Source organism: Mauremys mutica, chromosome 14 (assembly GCF_020497125.1).
Source record: "Mauremys mutica isolate MM-2020 ecotype Southern chromosome 14, ASM2049712v1, whole genome shotgun sequence".
In the NCBI taxonomy this organism is placed as follows: domain Eukaryota; kingdom Metazoa; phylum Chordata; order Testudines; family Geoemydidae; genus Mauremys; species Mauremys mutica.
Window position 1 is genome coordinate 10,088,245 of NC_059085.1, and position 20,516 is coordinate 10,108,760.

The 20,516-nt window shown below is 49.4% G+C and overlaps 1 pseudogene; it reads right to left on the minus strand.

Moving 5' to 3' along the window:
• Nucleotides 1–2,383, minus strand: part of LOC123349517 — a 48,408-nt pseudogene extending 46,025 nt beyond the window's left edge.
• Between the last annotated feature and the right edge of the window lie 18,133 nt (nucleotides 2,384–20,516).

Below are 20,516 nucleotides of genomic sequence, written 5' to 3' on the forward strand. Positions count from 1 at the left end.
AGGACCTAGTCCAGTCCCCTGAACTCATGGCAGGGCTAAGTACATCTGTATTGAACAGTATAGAATCATCGAAGCGTAGGACTGGAAGGGACTTCAATAGAATAGGTCACCTACTCCAGTGCTTTGCCCTCAAGGCAGGACTAAGTAATAACCAGCCCAGCCCTGGCAGGTGCTTGTCCAACCTGCTCTTAAAAATCTCCAGTGATGGAGATTCCACAACCTCCCTAGGCAATTTATCCCAGTGCTTAACCACCCTGACAGTTAGGAACTTTTTCCTAATATCCAACCTAAACCACCCTTGCTGCAATTTAAGCCCATAGCTTCTTGTTCTATCCTTAGAGGTTAAGGAGAACAATTTTTCTCCCTCCTCCTTGTAACAATCTTGTATGTACTTGAAAACTGTTATCATGTCCCCCCTCAGTCTTCTCTTGTCCAATCTAAACAAACCCAATATTTTTCAATCTTCCCTCATAGGTCATGTTTTCTAGACCTTTAATCATTTTTGTTGCTCTTCTCTGGACTTTCTTCAATTTGTCCACATCTTTCCTGAAATGTGGCACCCAGAACAGGACACAATGTTCCAGTTGAGGCCTAATCAGCTCGGAGTAGAGCAGAAGAATGACTTCTCGTGTCTTGCTTACAACACTCCTGATAATACATCCTGGAATCTTTGCGCTTTTTTTTTTCGCAACAGTGTTACACTGTTGACTCAAATTTAGTTTGTAATCCACTATGTCCCCCGGATTCCTTTCTGCAGTGCTCCTTCCTAGGCAGTCATTTCCCATTTTGTTTGTGTGCAACTGATTGTTTCTTCCTACGGGTCCTTGCTGAATTTCATCCTGGTTTCTCCAGTTTGTCCACATCAGCTTGAATTTTGATCCTATTCTCCAAAGCATGTGCAACCCTTCCGAGCTTGGTATCATCTGCAAACTGTATAAGTGTACTCTCTATGCCACTATTTAAATCATTGTTGAAGATATTGAACAGAACTGATCCCTGTGGGACCCCACTCGATATGGTCTTGCACCTTGACTATGAACAACTGATAATAACTACTCTCTGGGAATCTTGCATCCGACGAAGTGGGTATTCACCCACAAAAGCTCATGCTCCAATACGTCTGTTAGTCTATCAGGTGCCACAGGACTCTTTGCTGCTTTTACAGATCCAGACTAACACGACTACCCCTCTGATACTCTCTCGGAACCGTTTTCCAATCAGTGATGCAACCTAGTAGCTTCATCTAGGTTGTATTTCCCTGGTTTGTTTATGAGAAGGTCATGCGAGACAATATCAAAAGCCTTACTAAAGTCTAGATATACCACATCTACTGCTTCTCCCCTATTCACAAGTCTTGCTAACCTGTCAAAGAAAGCTATTGGGTTGGTTTGACATGATTTGTTCTTGACAAATCCATGCTGACTGTTACTTATCACCTTATTAGACTCTAGGTATTTGCCAATTGATTGCTTCGTTATTTGCTTCATTATCTTTCTGGGAACTGAAGTTAAGCAGATTGGCCTGTAATTCCATGAGTTGTCCTTATTTCCCTTTTTATAGATGGGCACTAGATTTGCTTTTTTCCAGTCCTCTGGAATCTCTCCCCTCTTCCATGACTTTTTGAAGAGAATCGCCAATGGCTCAGATACCTCCCCAGTCAGGTCCTTGAGTATTCTAGGATGTGTTTCATCAGACCCTGGTGACTTGGAGACATCTAACTTATCTAAGTAATTTTTAACTTGTTCTTTCCCTATTTTAGCCTCAGATCCTTCCTCATTTTCACTGGCATTCACTTTGTGAGACGTCCAATCACTACTAACCTTTTTGGTGAAAACTGAAACAAAAAAGTCGTTTAGCACTACTGCCATTTCCACACTTTCTGTTACTGTTCCCTCCCACCCACCCCCACCCCGCCCCGTTGAATAACGGGCCTACCCTGTTCTTGGTCATCTTCTTGCTTCTAATGTGATTTAGCTCAAAGAAGTTCTGGGCATGATGCAGGAGGTTATGCAGAAGGTCAGTGTAGATGTTCATAATGATCTATGCCTGGCCTTAAAATCTATGAAAGCCAGAAACACAGGCCATTATTCTGCTGCACCTTGTGCAGTCAATTATACTGTGCAAAGTGTGTGTAAAATACAGCAATTCTGCTTTCTTTCCTTTGCACAGGTGCAAGTGATGACAAGATGCAGGCGGAGGAGGGAAGGGGCGGTCAGGTGCACAGTCTTAAAGAGAGACCATCCATTTTCTCTAGCATGTTAGACTCAAGGTTCTTTTCTCCTTCCATTACCAGCCTCTGCTTCTACAGGGAATCAGATGTCAAGTCCACTAAGAGACTATAAGTCATATCCAAAATATCTAGAGTTCAGAGTTTACCTGCCATCCCCGTATTCTCGAGGGATTCACTGCACAACTGTCCTCCTGCTCTGCTGATTCAGCTGTGCAGTCTTCCCTCTGAACCAGAGATATAGATTGTTTACTCAAAGAATCAACATGGAGACAGTCCTGTCCCAACACCATTGTCTCCCCGACAAGTTGGTTAAGCTTATAGGGCTGTTTAAACTCCCTAACAATTTTTATTCCACCTGAAATCTCCTCAAAGCTCCGCACCATGGATTTTTTCAAAGCAAATTCAGTGGATTCATCTTCATTTGAAACACTTTGGCCACTAGGCACCAACACACTTTCCTCAGAAGAGAGACTGTTTACTATTAACAATGGCCCATTAAGAGTCCATGGAAACAATTCCTTTTCGCCCCTCCTAGGCACAGCTACTGACTTTTTACAGACTTCAAAGACTTCTTCTGTCTGCTCTACAACCAGAAAAGAGCTGGAGAAACAGTCCCCTTTAACAGACAAACGGCTTGGGATAGCCTTTCCCTTGTCCCAGCACACATGGCTGTTCAGGGACCATTGCTTGGAGATTGGGGGAGCTCCCTTCATAGGCAAGTCATTACCCCTAACAGTCACAGGAACATTTCCTTCACTGTCACAGTTCTCCACACTGGTAACAGGTAAGGTGTAGGGATACTCACATTCCACTAACCTGGCCTTCCCAGACTATCCAGTTAGACAGAGTCCCAACTGGAACCTTTAGGCCCGACTGGGAGGCAAATTGATAACAGTCAGAGCAGGGACACCTACAGTTAAGGATGCCGAAAGGTTTCCATTCTAACCCTTGGCTTTTCAGTTGCTCAGAATTTTCCAAAATTTTTGCTTATTGGGCTATTGCTTATCTGTGCAAAGGGGAAATTTTGGGAAAAGATTAAGCCAAAACTAAGTTTTGATGATGAGAAATGTGAAGAAACACACTTTTCCCAGGATAAAACAAAAATTCAGTGCAATGTTTTCTTTAAAACCTCTGCAGCCAAAACACTTTGGGATAAACTGCCTCTGCAGCTGGTAGCTCCGGGGGTGATATAAAGGACCCAGGGCTCCCAGCCACAGCTGGAGCCCCAGGGCCTTTAAATTTTGATTTAAAGGGCCCCGGTATTTAAAGGCTCCGCCTCTTCTGGTTGAGGCCACACCCCCTGCTGAGGTCTCTGGCGTACCGGTAAGTCCTTTAAGTTACTTTCACCCCTGGGTCCAGACATTCTCAGTGCAGTCAGCAGGCCCAGGGAGGCACTTGCAGAGGAGAGACCTGGCCTGGACCATGCCTGTGCAGAGGAGTTCATCGGCCCCTGGCCGGCTGGGGAACCGGGAGCGGCCTTGGGAAGCCGAGCAGGCCCATGTGAAGGCCTCTCCATTGTAACTAGGGTGGAAGTGCCTGGCTCCCTCTGCCTCAGGGGGCTGTTTCTCAGGTACTTGCTAGGGACTCCACTGGTTCCGGAGATACAGGAGGGGCCAAAAGCCAAGAGAAGGGATTAGGAAGAATAGGATTTAGGTCCCTAAATAATCACCCCCGGGTGGGAATTCTGTTTCAATGGGCCTGGCAGTGAAATGTCCCTGGGCAGACCAGGAGTGACTGATGGTGCCACAACACCACTCACCTGCCAGGGCTTTCCCAGGGATACGTCTGTGAATTCTCCCCTGGCAGGGTCAGCGGCAGGCCACCAGAGCTGCCGGAAGGCTTACCCCAGCTAATGGCGGCAAAGCACAGGAGTCGGGCGCCATTCCAGCCACATCCCCAAGCCCTTGGACTGGAGCAGAGTCCTCCGGCGCTGCCCTGGGGTCAGAAAAACATGTCCATAAACCCCTCTGTGCTTCCCAGCAGGCAGGGCCAGGCATATTGGACACACTGAGCTGAACCAGACATTATCTCTGATTAGTTCCTGTACCTGAGTCTATAGACTGGGGCTGTGAGACGCAGTGCGTGGGTGTAAAACACAGTGCAGAACCCTCTGGCATCTTCCCAACAGGGGCTGAGCCCAGCCTTGCCCAGAGATCTGGGGGAACGGAGGGGGGCTCTGAACCGGTTACGCTAGGGTGATGGTGTGGCAAGGGCTGCAGTGCTGGCTGCTCCTCTCAGCTGGGTCTCAGCTTCCCGGGGGTAGCTGGCTGGCTCCCATCTCCACTTTCCCAACCAGTCCTCATGCTGGGGTTGCTGCTATTCTCTTCCCAGTGACCCCACAAAGCCCGGCTGTCCCAGCCACCTGGCTGGAATTGGGGGGCCCCGGGAGCCATTGGCAGCATTCAGTAAAGTCATTAATGTAGGAGCTCTGGAGGGACGGCAGAAAGGAAGGGAAGGGAAAGCGGGGAAGAGCCCCCCCCCCCCATGCAGTTTTTAACCTTTAGCTCTGCTTCCCAGGTCAGGCTCTGGAGCTGATGTGCAGGGGATATTCATGGGTGCCTGGGGGAGAGAGAGCCTCCCAGCCCAGGTGACTGGGTGAAAGCCCAATTGCACAGCAGTGGGAGTGGGGGCTCTCCTTATCCGCTCAGGGCTGGGCTGGGGGGTGGGGAGGGGTTCTCTCCCTGGCCACGCAGAGCTGGGGAACGGTGGGGTTCTCCTTGTCCATTCAGTGCTGGGCAGTGTGGTGGGGGGTTCTCCCTGGGCAGCTCAGGGCTGGGTGTGGGTGCATGAGGGGGCTCGCCTCAGCTCAGGGTTGGACAGTGGGGGGGCTCCCTTGGCAACTCAGGGCTGGGTGATGGGGGCAGGAGGGGGCTCCCTGACACCTCAGGACTGGGCAGTGTGGGGGGGTCCCCTGACAGCTCAGGGCTGGGCAGTGCGGGGGGGTCCCCTGACAGCTCAGCGCTGGGCAGTGGGGGGAGGGGGCTCCCCTGACAGCTCAGCGCTGGGCAGTGGGGGGAGGGGGCTCCCCTGACAGCTCAGGGCTGGGCAGTGGGGGGGGCTCCCCTGACAGCTCAGGGCTGGGCAGTGGGGCTCTGCTGGTTGAAGCTGGGTGGTCTCATATCAATTAATCTTGGAGAGTTCAGCACAGGAGAGAACTCAACCCCCCTCACCACCTGGAGTTTCCTTCTGCAGGGGTCTCTGGGGCACTGTCAGGGCATCGTCCCTGTTGCCCGTGCAGGGTCCTGCTCTGGGGGCCATTTGGGGTCTCTGTTCCTGGCACTGTCCCCTGTCCCCACACTCAGAGGCGTCTGGGGCGGAGGGTGGGGGTTGTTGCTAAGGAGCCAGCTTGTAGCTCTCCCTTGTGAGCAGCAGCTCCTCTGCCTGCCTCACTCCTCCCTAAACACTGCGCAGGTGAAGCCAGCCACGTCCCCGGGTAGAAGAAGGTGCTAGACCTACCATCTCCAGTGCGAGCTGCCAGCCTCCACTCTCCTCCCCTCTCGCTCAATCTCTGGACCGGAGACGACTTAAACTGTCCCTCTGCTTGGCTGTGTCTTGCAGCACTTCCTTTTAAGTGTGCAGAACCTCACTGCATCCCTTCCCTATTCCTCCCCCCACACCGAGTCACAGCTTGAGGGGTCATTGGGCCAGAGAGAGCGTGACTGTGAAGCCTGGTGGGTAGGGACTGACCTGGGAGGTGGGAAATCCAGGGCCCAGTCCCCCTGCTCCAATGATTTGGTGTTGATCCAGCATACGAGAGCTGAAACTGAGGGCTCCTCCATCAGACTATCCCTTAGCCCAGTGGTTAGGAAACCTGTCCTGGGAGGTGGGAGACCCCTGTGTAATCCTTTCTCCCCTGCAAGCAAATGGAGGAATTGAACCTGGCGCTTAAGTCTGGGGTTTAGCTGCCTGTGATTTTCTTGGGGTACCCAGGACTATGAGTCACCCTCTAGCCAGAGGGAGCCTTGCTGTGGTGGCTGGGGTCAGCTCCCTAACCCCCCAGCCTGTTAGCCACTCAAGCACTCTCCTAGGGTTAGGCCGGCCCTTCTGCCTCACAGGTGCACCCCAGTCCCCTTGAAGCAATCCCCTGTGATATCCAGCCCCGATGCTGCTACTCCCAGAAAGCCCAGAGCCTCTGACCCCAAAGGAGTAACATATCCCACTTTACCAGTTTCACCTTAAATCATTGCTCCTGTAAACCACACAGCACTTGCAGTGAAACAAGAGAAGGTTTATTTAAGAGAGAATACAGAGTCCACTAGAAACAAGAGAGCAGTTGAAACCAGTGGTTACAATACAAACAAAATCATAAAATGCAGACTAGGGCCACACTTATCAATAGTTCCCTTTCCTAGCTGGCAAAATAACACCCCCCTGCACCCACCCAAGTTCAGTCTGTTGCAGAATTTGCTAGTGTCACAGGAAGCAGGCTCCAAACGTTCATGAAACACCCCCGTTCAGCAAGATGTTCCTCAATGAATGGATTCAGGGGGCCTCTCCCCTTCAGTGTTACACTGAAAAAGTCTTTTGTTTCTATTCCCAGGCAGGATGATCCCTTGTCTGTTGCAAGGTTCTTTTTTACTGCCAACTGGTTTCGGTGGTTTGCAGTTGTCTCAGAGGGTTTGCCATTGAAAGTCTTGGGATGCAGCAAGACTAGACAACTGAGCCTGACATTACATCATTGGCTAACCAGGGAGAGGCCAATCAGTTGAGATGAGCTATCATCAGCAGGACTAAAAAAACTTTTGAAGTGATAATCAAGATGGCCCATAGAAGATGTGACAATACTTAACATGGGGAAATAGATTCAATTAGTCATCCCAGGAAATCTGCCTTGCATGCTGCAGGGCCCTTCTCTCCACCTAGCCACCAGGGGCACCATTTCAGATTTTGGTAGGTGGGGGCAACTTGAATTGTGATTCCAGGGGCTACTTAGGCACTCTAATTCCTATATAAAAGAAAGGACATTAAATAAATATTAGACCCACTCAGCTCTAATACTAACGTGTTATGACATCTTGTGGCAAGTCACTTAAGGGAGACAAGTTAGGTTTAAAATTTTAATGTATGTTCATATTTTGTTATTAACTCTGTGGAGAGAGCAACCCCGTCAGGACTCCTGGGCTCTATCTCAGCTCTGGGAGGGGAGTGGAATCTAGTGGGGGCAGCTACACCTGGATTCTATATAAAAACAGCCACACTGGGTCAAACCAAAGGTTCCATCTAGCCCAGTGTCATGTCCTCTGACAGTGGTCAATGCCAGGTGCCCCAGAGGGAATGAACAGAACAGGTGACCCAGTGATCCAACCCCTGTCACCCACTCCCAGCTTCTGCCAAACAGAGGCTAGGGCCATGCAGAACATGGGGTTGCATCCCTGCCCACCCTGGCTAATAGCCATTGATGGACTTGTCCTCCAGGAACTTCTCTAGTTCTTTTTTGAACCTTGGTATAGTTTTGGCCTTCACAGAATCTTCTAGCAAAGAGTTCCACAGGTTGACTATGAAACAATACTTTCTTTTGTTTGTTTTAAATCTGTTGCCTATTAATTTCATTGGGTGGCCCCTAGTTCCTATGTTATCTGAAGAAATAAATAACATTTCCTTATTCAAATTTCATGATTTTCAACCCCCCAAGGTGAAAAGTCCCAGTCTTTTTAATCTCTCCTCATAGGGAAGGTGTTCCATACCCCTAATCATTTCTGTTGCCCTTTCCAAATCTAATATGTCTTTTTTGAGCTGGCATGACCAAATGCACACAGTATTCAAGATGTGGACAGACCATGGATTTAGATTGAGGCAATATGATATTTTCTGTCTTATTATCTATCCCTTTCTTAAAAATTCCCAATATTATGTTAGCTTTTTGGATTGCTGCTGCACACTGAATGGATGTTTTCAGAGAACTATCCACAGTGACTCCACGATCTCTTTCTTGAGTGGTAACAGCTAATTTAGACCCCATCGTTTTGTATTTAGAGTTGGGATTATATTTTCCAATGTGCATTACTTTGCATTTGTCAACATTGAATTTCATCTGCTATTAGGGTGTCCAGATGTCCTGATTTTATGAGGACAGTCACGATTTTGGGGTCTTTTTCTTATAGAGGCTCCTATTGCCCTCCACCCCCATCTCGATTTTTCACACTTGCTGCCTGGTCACCCTATGTAAGAGGTTGTGTCTGTCCGGACTGATCAGTGGAGCTGGTTGTGACTGTCACAGGTCAGCACTATCTGGTTGTATCTGGGTGTTAATGAAGGGGCTGATTGATACCTGTCTATGGAGGAAGAGCCTGTTGGACCCACCAAGGATAAAGCAGTACAGCTGGTCAGAGCAGCCAGTAGGGAAACGATGCTGCTGCTGGCAGAACTGGTGAAGAAATAGCATTCACCTTGACAGGGCTGTTGGGGGATTCAAATTCGGATCTGTTCACCTGCTGGGGAAGGAGAGCAGCTGGTTCCGTCTGCCAGGATGGAAGCAAGGAAGTGAGTTGTACCTTCTCAGAGGAAAGCACTGGAGACTGGCAAATAGTGGGACACAGACTGTACCTCAGGGTGTGACTGGGGCAGGTGTGTAACCATAGCGACCAGTGGGTCCTTTCCCACCCTGGTCCTTGCTCACATGCACAGGGCCAAATTGATCGCCATGGTTCGGGTCAGGAAGGAATTTTCCTCCAGGGCAGATTGGCCAGAGACCCTGGAGGTTTTTCACCTTCCTCTGGGGCATCAAGGAGGGACCAGCCGTTAGGGCCATTTAGAAACAAACAATACAAAATAATAGAAAGTGAAATCTGTCACCTTTCATCATTGACTCTGTGTTTCTTTTTAAAAAAGCTGTTCTCCCCCTCCCCCGTACACATGACCCTTCCCCATCTCTCTGCACATGGGACCTTCCCTCCATGAGCAGTGTGTCACCCTCCCCCACCCCCTGCAATCATCACAGCTCTTCCCACTTGTCTCCCTTGGTTTCTCTCCCTGTATTTATTCTATTTCCTCTTCCAACCCCCTTTTCTGGGGCTATTTCCATCAGATCTTTTCTTGTCTTTTGTGTTTCTTTTTTCTGCTATCTTTTCTATCTTTTCTCTCCATTTACTTCCTGCAACTGGGTGGACTAGGCCAGAGTCCTCCTACTGGAGGCCTTAGCATCCTGCCACATCTGTCCCAGGAAAGGAGCAGTGGAGCTAAGTCTTCCAAGCAGCCTAGAGAGACTGTACAGGGTGTGACCAATCAGGGAAAGGCAGCAGAAAGCAGCCAATCAGGGCTCAGGAGGGCCATATAAAAGGAGTTTCAGCTGCAGTGTCAGTCTGTTTCTTGCTGCAGTCAGAGGAGTGAGGAGGGAAATCTTTACTGGTCAAAGTCAATGGTTGCACTATGGACAACTCAGTGCTGGTTGACAGTGAGGAAGAGCTCCTGCCTAGCTACTGGGTCTGAACCTAGAAGACCCCTGAGGTAAGGGTGAAGTACTGGTGAAGGCTGGGGCTGTGGAGAAGTGGCCCAGGGAAGTTTCTGTGGTGTGTGGTGGCTGTTGTTAGGATCCCTGGGGTGGGACCTGGAGTAGTTGGTGGGCCTGGGTCCCCTCCCCTCCCATATGCCACTGGGGAACGGGGCTTACAGTTGAACTGTGATTGACACACACACACACACACACACACACACACACACAGAAGTGGAACAGGCTGGGGCCAGAAGAGACCCAGTGGGTGAAAATGATTCCCTCCAGGGAGGGAGGACTTCCTGGGGGTGTGGCCTGATACTATTTGAAACCTGCAGACACACTTGACCAGGGGGTGCTCATGAGAGGTGGGTGCCCCCCTGTTATACTTTCCCTTGCTGGTCTCTGGTTGCCTCCCCTTCTGGCCCAAAGCTTCCCAATCTCCTGCCCTGCTCCCTGGCTGTTTCTAATCAGCTCCAAGTGTTAACAAAGAAGCAAAGTCTGATTCAGATACTGTATGAAGGAGTCTTCTAAAAACCCCTGTAGTAAAGGGTTATTGACAAGCTCCCAACCATATGAAATGCCCCATGGTGCAGAGAGCTGGCCCAAGCCCTGTGCCGCAGGTAAACTTGCAAACCAGGGTTTAGCTCCCCACTGCTCACACACAAGCTGAGTTGTGCCCTGCACTGTAATGCAGAGGGGTGGCATTTCCCCTGGGTCTCTGTCACCCCCCTCAGACCCTACTGCAGTAAAACCCAGCCCTGTCCCTCAGACCCACTCAGAGGAAAGCTGGGTGAATGTTCCCAGCTGTGATGGGGAAGGAGCACAGGGTAAAGTTCTAGCCCCACTGAAGTCAGTGGGGACGTTGCCATTGACTCCCACAGTGCTGGGATTTCACCCACAGCCTCGCTGATCACAGGTCAAACAGAAGCATGGACACTCCTCTCAGTTCAATGCACATGGGGGGTGTTTGTGTTAACCAAGAGATGAGCTGCTGTTGGAATGACCTGCAGCTGGGAATGCCGGCAAAGTCTGACTAGGGGACTGGATGGGGGAGTCAGCCAGGATCACATGACTGCAGGTGCTTGGAGAGACCAGCTATGGAGGTGGAGAGGGAGGTTGAGTCAGGTGCTTATCTAGGGGCGAGGTAGCATGGTGGGAGGTAGGTCAGATCATGTCCAAATCCCACTGCCATTTGTCCTGCCTGCTCAGTAATGTTCCCTGCCTGTTCCCATAAAGGTTCACAGGCAGCCTCTACCCATTCTCCTCCTAGTTGTTTCTGTGTCACCAATTCGCCATTGTCTTCCTGCCCAGATTTTCCTTTCCTTACAGCCAATGGGAAAGTTATAAACAAGGGAATATTGCAGCAGGACCCCTGTGGAGAGTTGGCTGGATGTGACCGAGTGAGCATCGTATGAGTGCAAGGCAGCAAAAAACCCACCAACATCCCCAGCAGCTGTAGACAATAGACTACCCCGAACATGAGAAGTAGGGCATGGTCCTGTGGCTCCAGTTAACCACCGACTTTCTCAGAGGCTGCTGGTGGAGGGAGAGGTCTGGGGCCTATGTCAGACCCCACTTACTCCACTGCTGGAAGCAAAAGCTGTGCTAAAGAGCTACAGACGGTACTAGCAGAGTGGCAGGAGCTGTACTAAAGACAGCATCAGATCAGTGTCTGGCCAAGTCACCCCTTGGAAAAGAACATACTGACTTTGGGGAAGCTTGGTGACCTCATGGGGAAATGGGACAATAAGTAGGGAGTGGTGGTGATGATGATGATAAAAACAAATACTACTGCAGTCCTGTCTAAAAGAATTGCTCCGTTCTCTGGCTTCCGTGCCACTCTCTTCCTCCTGTTCCCCCCCGCTCCCCCCAAATAAATCCTGTGGTGGTCAAAGTCACCCTGGCCCACTAGGCAGTCACTGGTGATGCTGGGGATTTTTCCCCACAAAAAACTCTGCGGAAAACTGTTTTTGTTCTTTCTGTTTCACACTTTTTTAAATGGACACTCTGACAAAATGGAAACTTTTTCAAACAAGCAATGTTCTGTATGAAATGTCTTGATGGGGAAATGGGAGTGAGCTTTGAAATGCTGCAAGCTGAGGAGCTTGCAGTAGCTATGGCTGTGTTTTAACAGGGGATGGCTTTAATTGTGTCAATGATTAATAAGATCAGTACAGTATCCCTTGTGCTGTTGCATTTTACTGTTTTTATGCTGTTTCTCAATTTTTTAATTGTGATTGTCCAGCACAGTTGAGTACTAAAAATGCAAATTAAAATTGGGGGATTTTCTCACTAGTTCCCACTTGTGAGATAAAAACACTGGTTGGCTGTTAAAATGCTCAGCAATGAAATAGTTAATGTAGACATACTCAATTTGGTACAGAATTAACACTTCTGTTAAGATGCACTGAGCAGTTCACATCTCTGAGCTGCAGTAGGAAGGGCTTCTCTACAATAGCTGGAGTCCCTGCTGAGAAGAGCAGTGACCCACCGAGCTGCCTTAAGGAGTCTTCAGTGGCTGGTCAAGCTGTGATCTCGGCTGCATGGCCCTTGCACGTGAGAACTTCCCTGGAGAGAACAGGAGCACTTGTGGCACCTTGGAGACTGGAGAGCGATTTCAAGGAAGTTCAGATTTTGGGGAGAACCAAAGCAGAAACTTCCAGCTTCCAGGCTTCCCTCAGGGAAGGGCCTTGTCAATTCTTGTGAGCCCCTCCCCCACCTATCCCCGCTAGAGTGATCTCAGCTGTACGGGTGCTGTGTCAGGGTCCCTCACCAGAGTTCACTTCCCTCCACTGCAGCTTCAGCCAAGATCCCCCTCAATGCCGCCTCTTGCCAGGAAGTCTCCTCAGTGCCCCCTCTTTGCAAAGCCCTCTGTGGAGAGGGTGACAGGACCCCTGAGCGGAGTTCTTGCCTCCAGGTAGGAGCCTTGTTCCCCTCAGTCTTGTTCTCTCCGTTCAGTGACATTATCTGACCAACTTGAGGCTCCTGTACAGTCCTGGTGAGGACCCAAAAGGTCATGGAGGGTTTCAGGTAGAAAGCTTGGGCAGTGAGTTCTCCAGCTGTACTTCCCCTGTCCGCTGCTCTTCACTAATGGATGGTGGCAATGAGCCACGTAACATCTGCGTGTCAGGCTGCCAGGCACACACATTGCCTGGGCTGGTAGCTGTGAGCTCTGCTTCCAGCTCCAGAGTTCCAGTGCCATGGTGACTGACACTCGTAAAACACAGACAAGGTGGGTGAGGCAGGTAATCTCTTACTGAACCAACGTTTCTGGCTTTCAAGCTCCACAGGGCTCCTCAGGTGACAAGAAGCTCAAAAGCTTGTCTCTTCCACCATTGGAACTTGCTCCAGTAAAAGAGATTACCTCACGCATCTTGTCTGTGTCGTCTCCTGGGACCAACACAGCTACAACTCTCCTGAACTGGGCAAGTTAGATTCTGTTACAGTGGCTGGATTGGTGCATAGAGGCTGAAAGAAAATTGTACAGGGACTTTGGGGCTACACCTGGTCAGAAAACATTAAATATTTTCCACAAACTTTTAAAGGAATAAATGACTGTTTCTGTGAATTCTTTGGGGTTTTTATTTAAAGTCCCTAAACTTTTTCAGTTTTCAAAAACTGAATTTTTTGGCTCTCCTGCAAATCATTTTAAATGCAAAACCTCACTGACATTGTTTCCAAAATAACTTTCATCAGAGAATTTTTGAACAAAGTTTGACCAGCTCGACTGGAGATCAGGGTTCTCTCCTGCCTCATTTGAGCACTGGACCACTTGCAGCTTGGTGCTTGGTCTATTGCGAGGTCACTGGACCAGATCCACCAAGATATTTAGTCTCCTAATTCCCAGGGATTTCCACAGGTGTTCAGGGCCTAAATACCTCTTGAGGATACAGACTGTCCCACTCTGATTCTTCAGTCCTCCAAAGTGCTCTGCCAAAACCAGGGTAGGAAAAATCTGCTATTTCAAGAGTGAAATACAAGCAAGAAAAACCTTGTCCCAGGTCACAAACCCTATTCTGTTCCCTTTTCAAGTGAGCTCACAATGCCCCAGCAATGTAGGACAGTGCAGTTAATCCTAGGTAACAGGCTGGGAAATGGACAGTGTTAAGGCTGATGGGAGAAAAGGACATTGTATCTCCAGTAACTTATCAGTATCTTAAGATGCAGGAGACTGGTTCCAGTGTTAATCATGGGAGGCAGTGATCTACCAGCAACAATTCTCCCTGTGGTCAAAGACAATGGCTATTAAATGTCCAGTGATGTTATGGGCTGAAGTGTCACCACTTTGAACCTGGAAACTGCTCCCCTCCCGTATGGTTGTTACATCCCAGCAGCAATCACAGGCCAGGGGTGAACTGACTTGGGCTCTAAGGTTGGCCAGTCAGAGAGTGATGTGACTCCCCCCAGAAGCTATTGAAGGGAGGCTGACACAGCCCATGCAGAAGAGGAGTTTTAGCAACAAGCAGGCTGTGGAGCAGAGACCCTAGAGGACTTGGCAGCACAAATGGCATTTGTAGCTGCTGCTGGTGGTACCTCTTGTGGGGGGAGAGGCGGAAGTGATGGGCTTTCCCTGTGCTAAATTCAGGAAGGAGCAGTGACTAGCCAATAAAAAGGGCTATTAGTTGAATTTCCAAAATAATGTCTCTGAAAAACCAGTTCTGTCCTGTCTCCAGAGGACCCTGCTTAATACTTCTGAAGTTTATTCAGGGCTCATGAAAAGGGGTTCCCTGATCCAGGCGGAGCTCAGGGCTCTGTAGGGAGGAGGGTGTATGGGGACCCAGGTGGAACCTCCATGGCCAAGGTGAAAGCCGTGATCCTCTGCAGAACAGGAAATGGGACACCTGTTTTATGGTTCCCGTCCTGAGGACTGGAGATGCCCCAGAATGACTGGAGGCTGCAGGATGGGGTTACTGATGGTTCAGTGACAGAAGGAGCAGCTGTCGGCAGAACATCAGGCCACTGGGGAGGAGAGGGGTGGCCAGATCCTGATGGTCAGGAGCTTTAGGGGGAGCTAGAGACACTGTGCGGAGACCTCGAAACCCTGGAGAAGATAAAATTCTATAGACTGACTGGCATTCAGGAGTGTGGGGCACTTGGGGAACATGGCTATATGTGACCATGGAGTCTGTTCTGGATTGGCGGTGAGAGCAGTCCAGAGGGGGCCTCACACGTAAGGGAAAGGCAGGTTTTTCTGAAGGGGGGTGTATGTCACTCGGTGGCTGGCACCAGGAATTGAAGTAGGTCCTGCACCCCTGTTGGACGAATGGAGGGGGCCAGGCAGCACCTGGGGCTCTCAGGGCCAGAGAGCAATTCCTGAGAGGGAGGTGCTGTGAAGAGGATGGGGAAGGAAATGGCAGGAAGCATCTGCCAGAGTCCCCGGATGCAGAAAGTGAGCTGAGAAACTGTCTTGTTTAGTTCTAGTTTGGGACTAACCTGTGTCAGACCCTGGGTGTGGCAGAGAGCCCTTGGCAAGCTGGGGAGAAGCCCGGCCATGCAACGGTTCCTGCTTCCTTCTCTGGAAGGAGTCTCATGTAGACCTAGGCTGTGACAGATGCTGCCTTCAATCCGATCTCCCCTCCCTTGCCGGGGTCTCTTCATCACTCTCCCTACTCCTGTGACTCTGTCCCTCTGTCACTGGCCACACGCTGAGTTCCTGCATCTCCCTCTGGAACCAGTGGGAGCTGCGGGTGCCAAGCCTCTGTCTGTCCTGTGCCTTTGTGCCATCAGCCCCACACTCTGCTCAGTTTCTGGTGGTGTTTGACCTGGCTAATGCTTGGGGATGGTGCGTGTGTGTGTGTGGAAGCCGGATGCACACTTAAGCTCTGCCCTTCTCCATGAAGGGAGGGAGAAGACTTTGTTGTAGGTGGGGCTGTGGTCACCAGCACTGCAGAATGTGTCACATGTTGGGATCTGGGGATTTAACTGGTGGTTTTATACCCCTGCGGCCAGCTCCTCCTAGGCAGGGTGTGTACAGACCGTGGTGCATTGTTCAGGCCAGGCTGAGATGGGCCGGAACCATCCCTCCACCTCTCCATGATCTCGTGGCAGGGGTGGGGTGGGGAAGGGTTACAAGAAAATAAAACCTTGATCTGACCTTCCTCCCCACTACCCTTGGTTTGGGTTCGTTTTGCCAAATAGAAGCTGAAAGGAGGAGATTGTTGCAAAACCAAGACCACGACCTTCCCCATTTTGCTCTTATCTAGTGTTAGGTCCCCTCTTGCACCACTGTTTGTGAGTGACACCAGTTCACGTGGTATCTTTGCACAGGATATCGCATTCTCCCCCAACCGTCTTCCCAAGGTACGAGCCACTTGTATTGTCTTCACCTTGGAGATGCTGTCTCCCTGCAGGGAGAATCGGGGCCCGGTGGCTTTCAGGCGGCTGGGTTTATAGAGATTTGAGACCCCACCACAACGTTTTGGGCATTGCCCTGTGGTTTAGGTTCAGCGTGCGGCTGGGAAGCTGATTGGGGAGGGCCAGGAAGTGGATGCAGAAGTAATATGTTGCTGGCCCCTCTCCCTCTTCTCATCCCCTCCAGCCACGTGCTGCTAATACTGACCCTGTCCTGTGTCCCCTGGTCGTGCTCCCAGTCCCCTGAGGCAGATCATGGAGACCTGATTTCCTAGAATGCCTACCATGAGATCTACGGACCCCATGCTGGGAAATACAGGGGGAATGAGCTCTTGCAGGCCAACCCAGCACCGCCCTGAGAGGTGCCAGACTTGGAGGGGGGTTAGAAGAGAGGAGGGCACAGCTGGAGCAGACTGCGGGGGGCACCAGGATTCCGGCCACCAGCTCCTGGGAAAGGGCTGGCTGCAGGCAAGAGCTTCCTGGATGATCGATGCTCCCTCTGGAGCGATGGGCCCCAGAGCTGAACCTGCCCTGGGGGACTATTCGCTGCTAGCCTGTGAGGTGCCCAGGGAGCGGTGGCCCCACCATGCCAGTGGAACAGTTGCTCTGGGTTCACTGACTGCCCCTTTCAGAGCCGCTCTTTGAGGGGCTCTTACGACCAGAGCAGCGGGGCAGAGCGCTTGGATGTGGCCGACCAAAGGCCTTGGCCTGGCCCCTGGGGGCATCCTGGAAGAGGAACATGGTGACAGTGCCGCTGGGCTTCCGGCTTTCCCCTCGACCGGTGCACCTGGCCATGTCCCCTCCCCATCCCTGGGGGCCGTGCACACGGCTTTTCCCTCTCTGGGATGGTGGGCTGGTCTCTCCTGTGCTGGGTCCCTGCTGGAGTGGGAGAGTGACATGGGGGCCATGCTGGCACGGATGGGGGAGCAGTGCACCTGGGAGGGACTCTGCCCTGCTGCGGGGCTGGGAGCACGGGCATGGCCGAGGGGCACAGGACGGGTTTATAGAAAATTCAAAAAACAAAGGGAGACAAGTTCTCTCTGATGGATTTTATTATGTCTGTTCCTAAATGGCCCTAAGGGCTGGTCCCTGCTCGATGCCCCAGAGGAAGGCGAAAAACCTCCAGGGTCTCTGGCCAATCTGCCCTGGAGGAAAATTCCTTCCTGACCCCAAACATGGCGATCGGTTTCACCCTGTGCATGCGAGCCAGGACCACAGTGGGGAAAGGACCCACTGGTCGCTATGGTTACATACCCTGTCCCAGGCCCCTCCAGGATAGTCTGTGTCCCAGCACTCACCCGTCTCCAGGGATTTCTTCTTTGCTTCCATCCCAGCAGCAACTTTTGAACATTGTGTCTTGAATACTGTCCACGCTGCCTGTTTCCTTCATCAAGGAAAACCAAAGCCACTGATGTCACTCAGAAGTGACAAGCAGTTTCACCACCTCCTAATAAAGATGAATCCCCTGACATCTGCCATCCCCCTCACATCCTCTTAGCTCCTGAGATGTGTGATCAGCTGTAACAAACCCTTTGGCACAACATAAGTTACAATCAGCGCTACAAAATTGCTATGCTCATTTCTTAGACTTACCAAATGTTGCTTACCACTTCTCAGAGCCAATCCTGTTGCTTTATTGAATGAAGGGTCTTTCATATTTTGAGATCCAATCGTCCTTTCAGGTGTTGGATCTGTTCAGCTCCGTCCCTGTTCCTTTGTACTCAAATCCTGAGCATCTGTAACTCTCCTCCTGAAAAGACAAATCCATTTGGCAATAAGAGAATCCTAAATGCTCCCCTCCTTGTCAGTGCTGGTCTGCTGCATTGTGGGTTTGAAACTTGATGGTGATAAGTGATTGTCTTCCCATTCTAGTCGAGGAAGGCAACTTTTTGCAGGTCTGGCATAATGAGTTTGTTTGTTCTTAAGTAATATGACTGCTTATAATCCTCAATCCCCAGGAGATCAGATCAGCTGCATTTTTCACCTGAAGGGAAACCAGATACATCAATTTCTCCATTATGAGGCGAGTTCCTTACCTCTTGGTAGCAGTGATGAGTTTTGCTTGTTTCCTTTCTGTAGATATCCCAGATCTTCTAGCAACTTCCTGAAGTTTTCACACCCTCAACGTTCAACTCAGAGGCATTTCTCTCATCTGAAAGTACGAGGATCTATTCATTTCCACTTGAATGTTAAAGAAATGTGCTTTTTTTTCTTACCAACTGACATGCCTGGTTCAGCTGGTGGGATTTGCATTAATCCCTTCTAGAACACAACAGCCCTCTGGTCTCCTTCCATCTGGAGATGCAATGTGAGCTATTTATTTGGTCTGCAAGTGTTGCTTTAGCACCAGATTCATTTAGAACCAGGGAAACTTAAATGCTTACCTCCATGTCTGTGATGTTCTGCTGACTTGATTCAAATTTGCGACTAGCTGAACTATTTGAAGTGGCTTTTTTTGTCTGTGTTGTTTCAAGGGAATTAAAAAAAAAAAGCATTTTGTCACTGGAGTCCTCAATGGATTGAGCAGCTGGCAAGTCCATTATGCTTTATCTTGTGTCTGCTTTTGACACTCTCCCCATGACAAGTAAGGTCTTCCACAGTTTTATTTCTCCCTGAAAGCAAAATCCACACCACTTCATGTACACATGGATGTTTGGAGACTGGTATTTCTTACCTCCTTGCCCGGGACAGCCACGCCACTGAGCCTCACTTCTCCCTGGTAGGAATGGCCACCTGGTCTGTTCATATCTCAGAAGGTCAAAACCTGCAATCAATGTTTGACAGAATTATTTATTATTACTTATTACCAGCTATGAAGAGTCATCAATGGAGAAGGTTCCTTAGCATCCAGATCATCAGGCTTCTAGAGACCTTTCAGTGCTCACCTACTTGTCAGTCATGTTCCACCGCAAGGCTTTGATTCTTAGCGGTACAGTCAGCTACACTGGTTAAAACCTGAAGCTTATAAATGGCTGCTTGCCTTTTTCTGAACTAGAAGTAAAAGATGCTTTTCCCTCTGGCCAATTATTGTTACCTGTCTGACTTCTTTTTTCTTAAATTCAGCAGCCTCTCATCCTCCCTTGAATGGTAAGACCTTCCTTTCACCTGAAAATAGAAACAGAGCCTTTAATTCCTGCCTCCATGCTGTGAGGAGGTGCGTTCCTTACCTCTTGATAGAAATGATCAGTTCCACTTAGTTCTTGACATCTGAAAAATAAGCAACAATAATCAATTAGGCACAAATAGAATCAGCTGGACAACTCCTCTCTGCAAATGCAAGAGCAGGCTCAATGCTCATCTTCACAATCTGGTTAGTTGCACTTGTTCTTTGAAAAAACTTCCCTGTTCCATCCTTGTAGGAACAAGCAATGGCCTTCTCTGGGAAGGAAAAAGGAGCAGAGATAATCATCATTGGTTAGAATTACCAACTACTTTCCTTTCATCTGAACAGGTAGCTCCCATTTTTAGTGCTTTATTCAGTACAGCAACTTCTCATGCTTTTAGAGAGATGGAAATTTCCTCAGTTACCTTCCTTAGACCTGAAAGGATGACCAGAACCATTGACTATTATGGGAATGGTGTATTGTATTTCTTACCTCCTTAAAAGGATGGATCCGCTAATTCCTTCCTGTAAACGACAGCCATGTGTCATCCTTGCATCTCGAAATATGACCTCCTGCAAAGATCAATGTTTGACAGACCATATTTTTGTCAGGCAACAAATGTAAATGAATTGTCATTGGATTCATTTTGTAACGGAGTACAAATGCACACCTTCTGCGTGATGAATTGCTGGATTGTTTTCTCTCTTTCTCTCCATACAATCAGCTGTACTGTTAAATCTAGTAGGTATAAGTGGTTTCCTTTTTCTTGATTGGAACAAGTCAATACTTCTGTAACCTCAGAAGCTTTGGTTATGTATCTTGCTTTATTCTTATGAAACTGCTTGTAGCCTTTGACAGCAAAGGCTAGATTCACTTCCTTCACCTGAAAGTACACTCAGATTGGTTAGTTTCCACTCCATTGCTAGGAGAAGGTGCATTCCTTACCTCTTGATAGGAACAGGTTCTCTTACTACTTCTGACAGACAAGCTGCAGTGATCAAATCAACAGAATAAGAGATTACGTTGCAGTTGGACCTGAAAGGTAAAAACCAAGCTGATGCCAGCTCTCAGCTATGGCCAGTTGTAACCTTTCCTTTTTGAATTGTACAAATACCTGCATTGTTAACCCCTAGTAGTTACAACTGGCTGCTTTGAGCATATCCTGACAAAGGCAATTGGGATTCTACCTGATGCTAAAGAAATCCGTCTGGGTTCTTACCCCCATCCACTTCTGTGCTTCTCCTTTCTCTTTTCTTCTCTTCTAGCCTCTTTGCCCACTCCTCTCTTTTTTCCTCTCTTCTCCCATTCCCCTTAGTTCCCTGGTGTTTCTCACTAACTTCTTTGGTTTTCTCCCCCACCACACACCCTCTCCTTATCAATACTTCATCCCTCCCTCCCCACC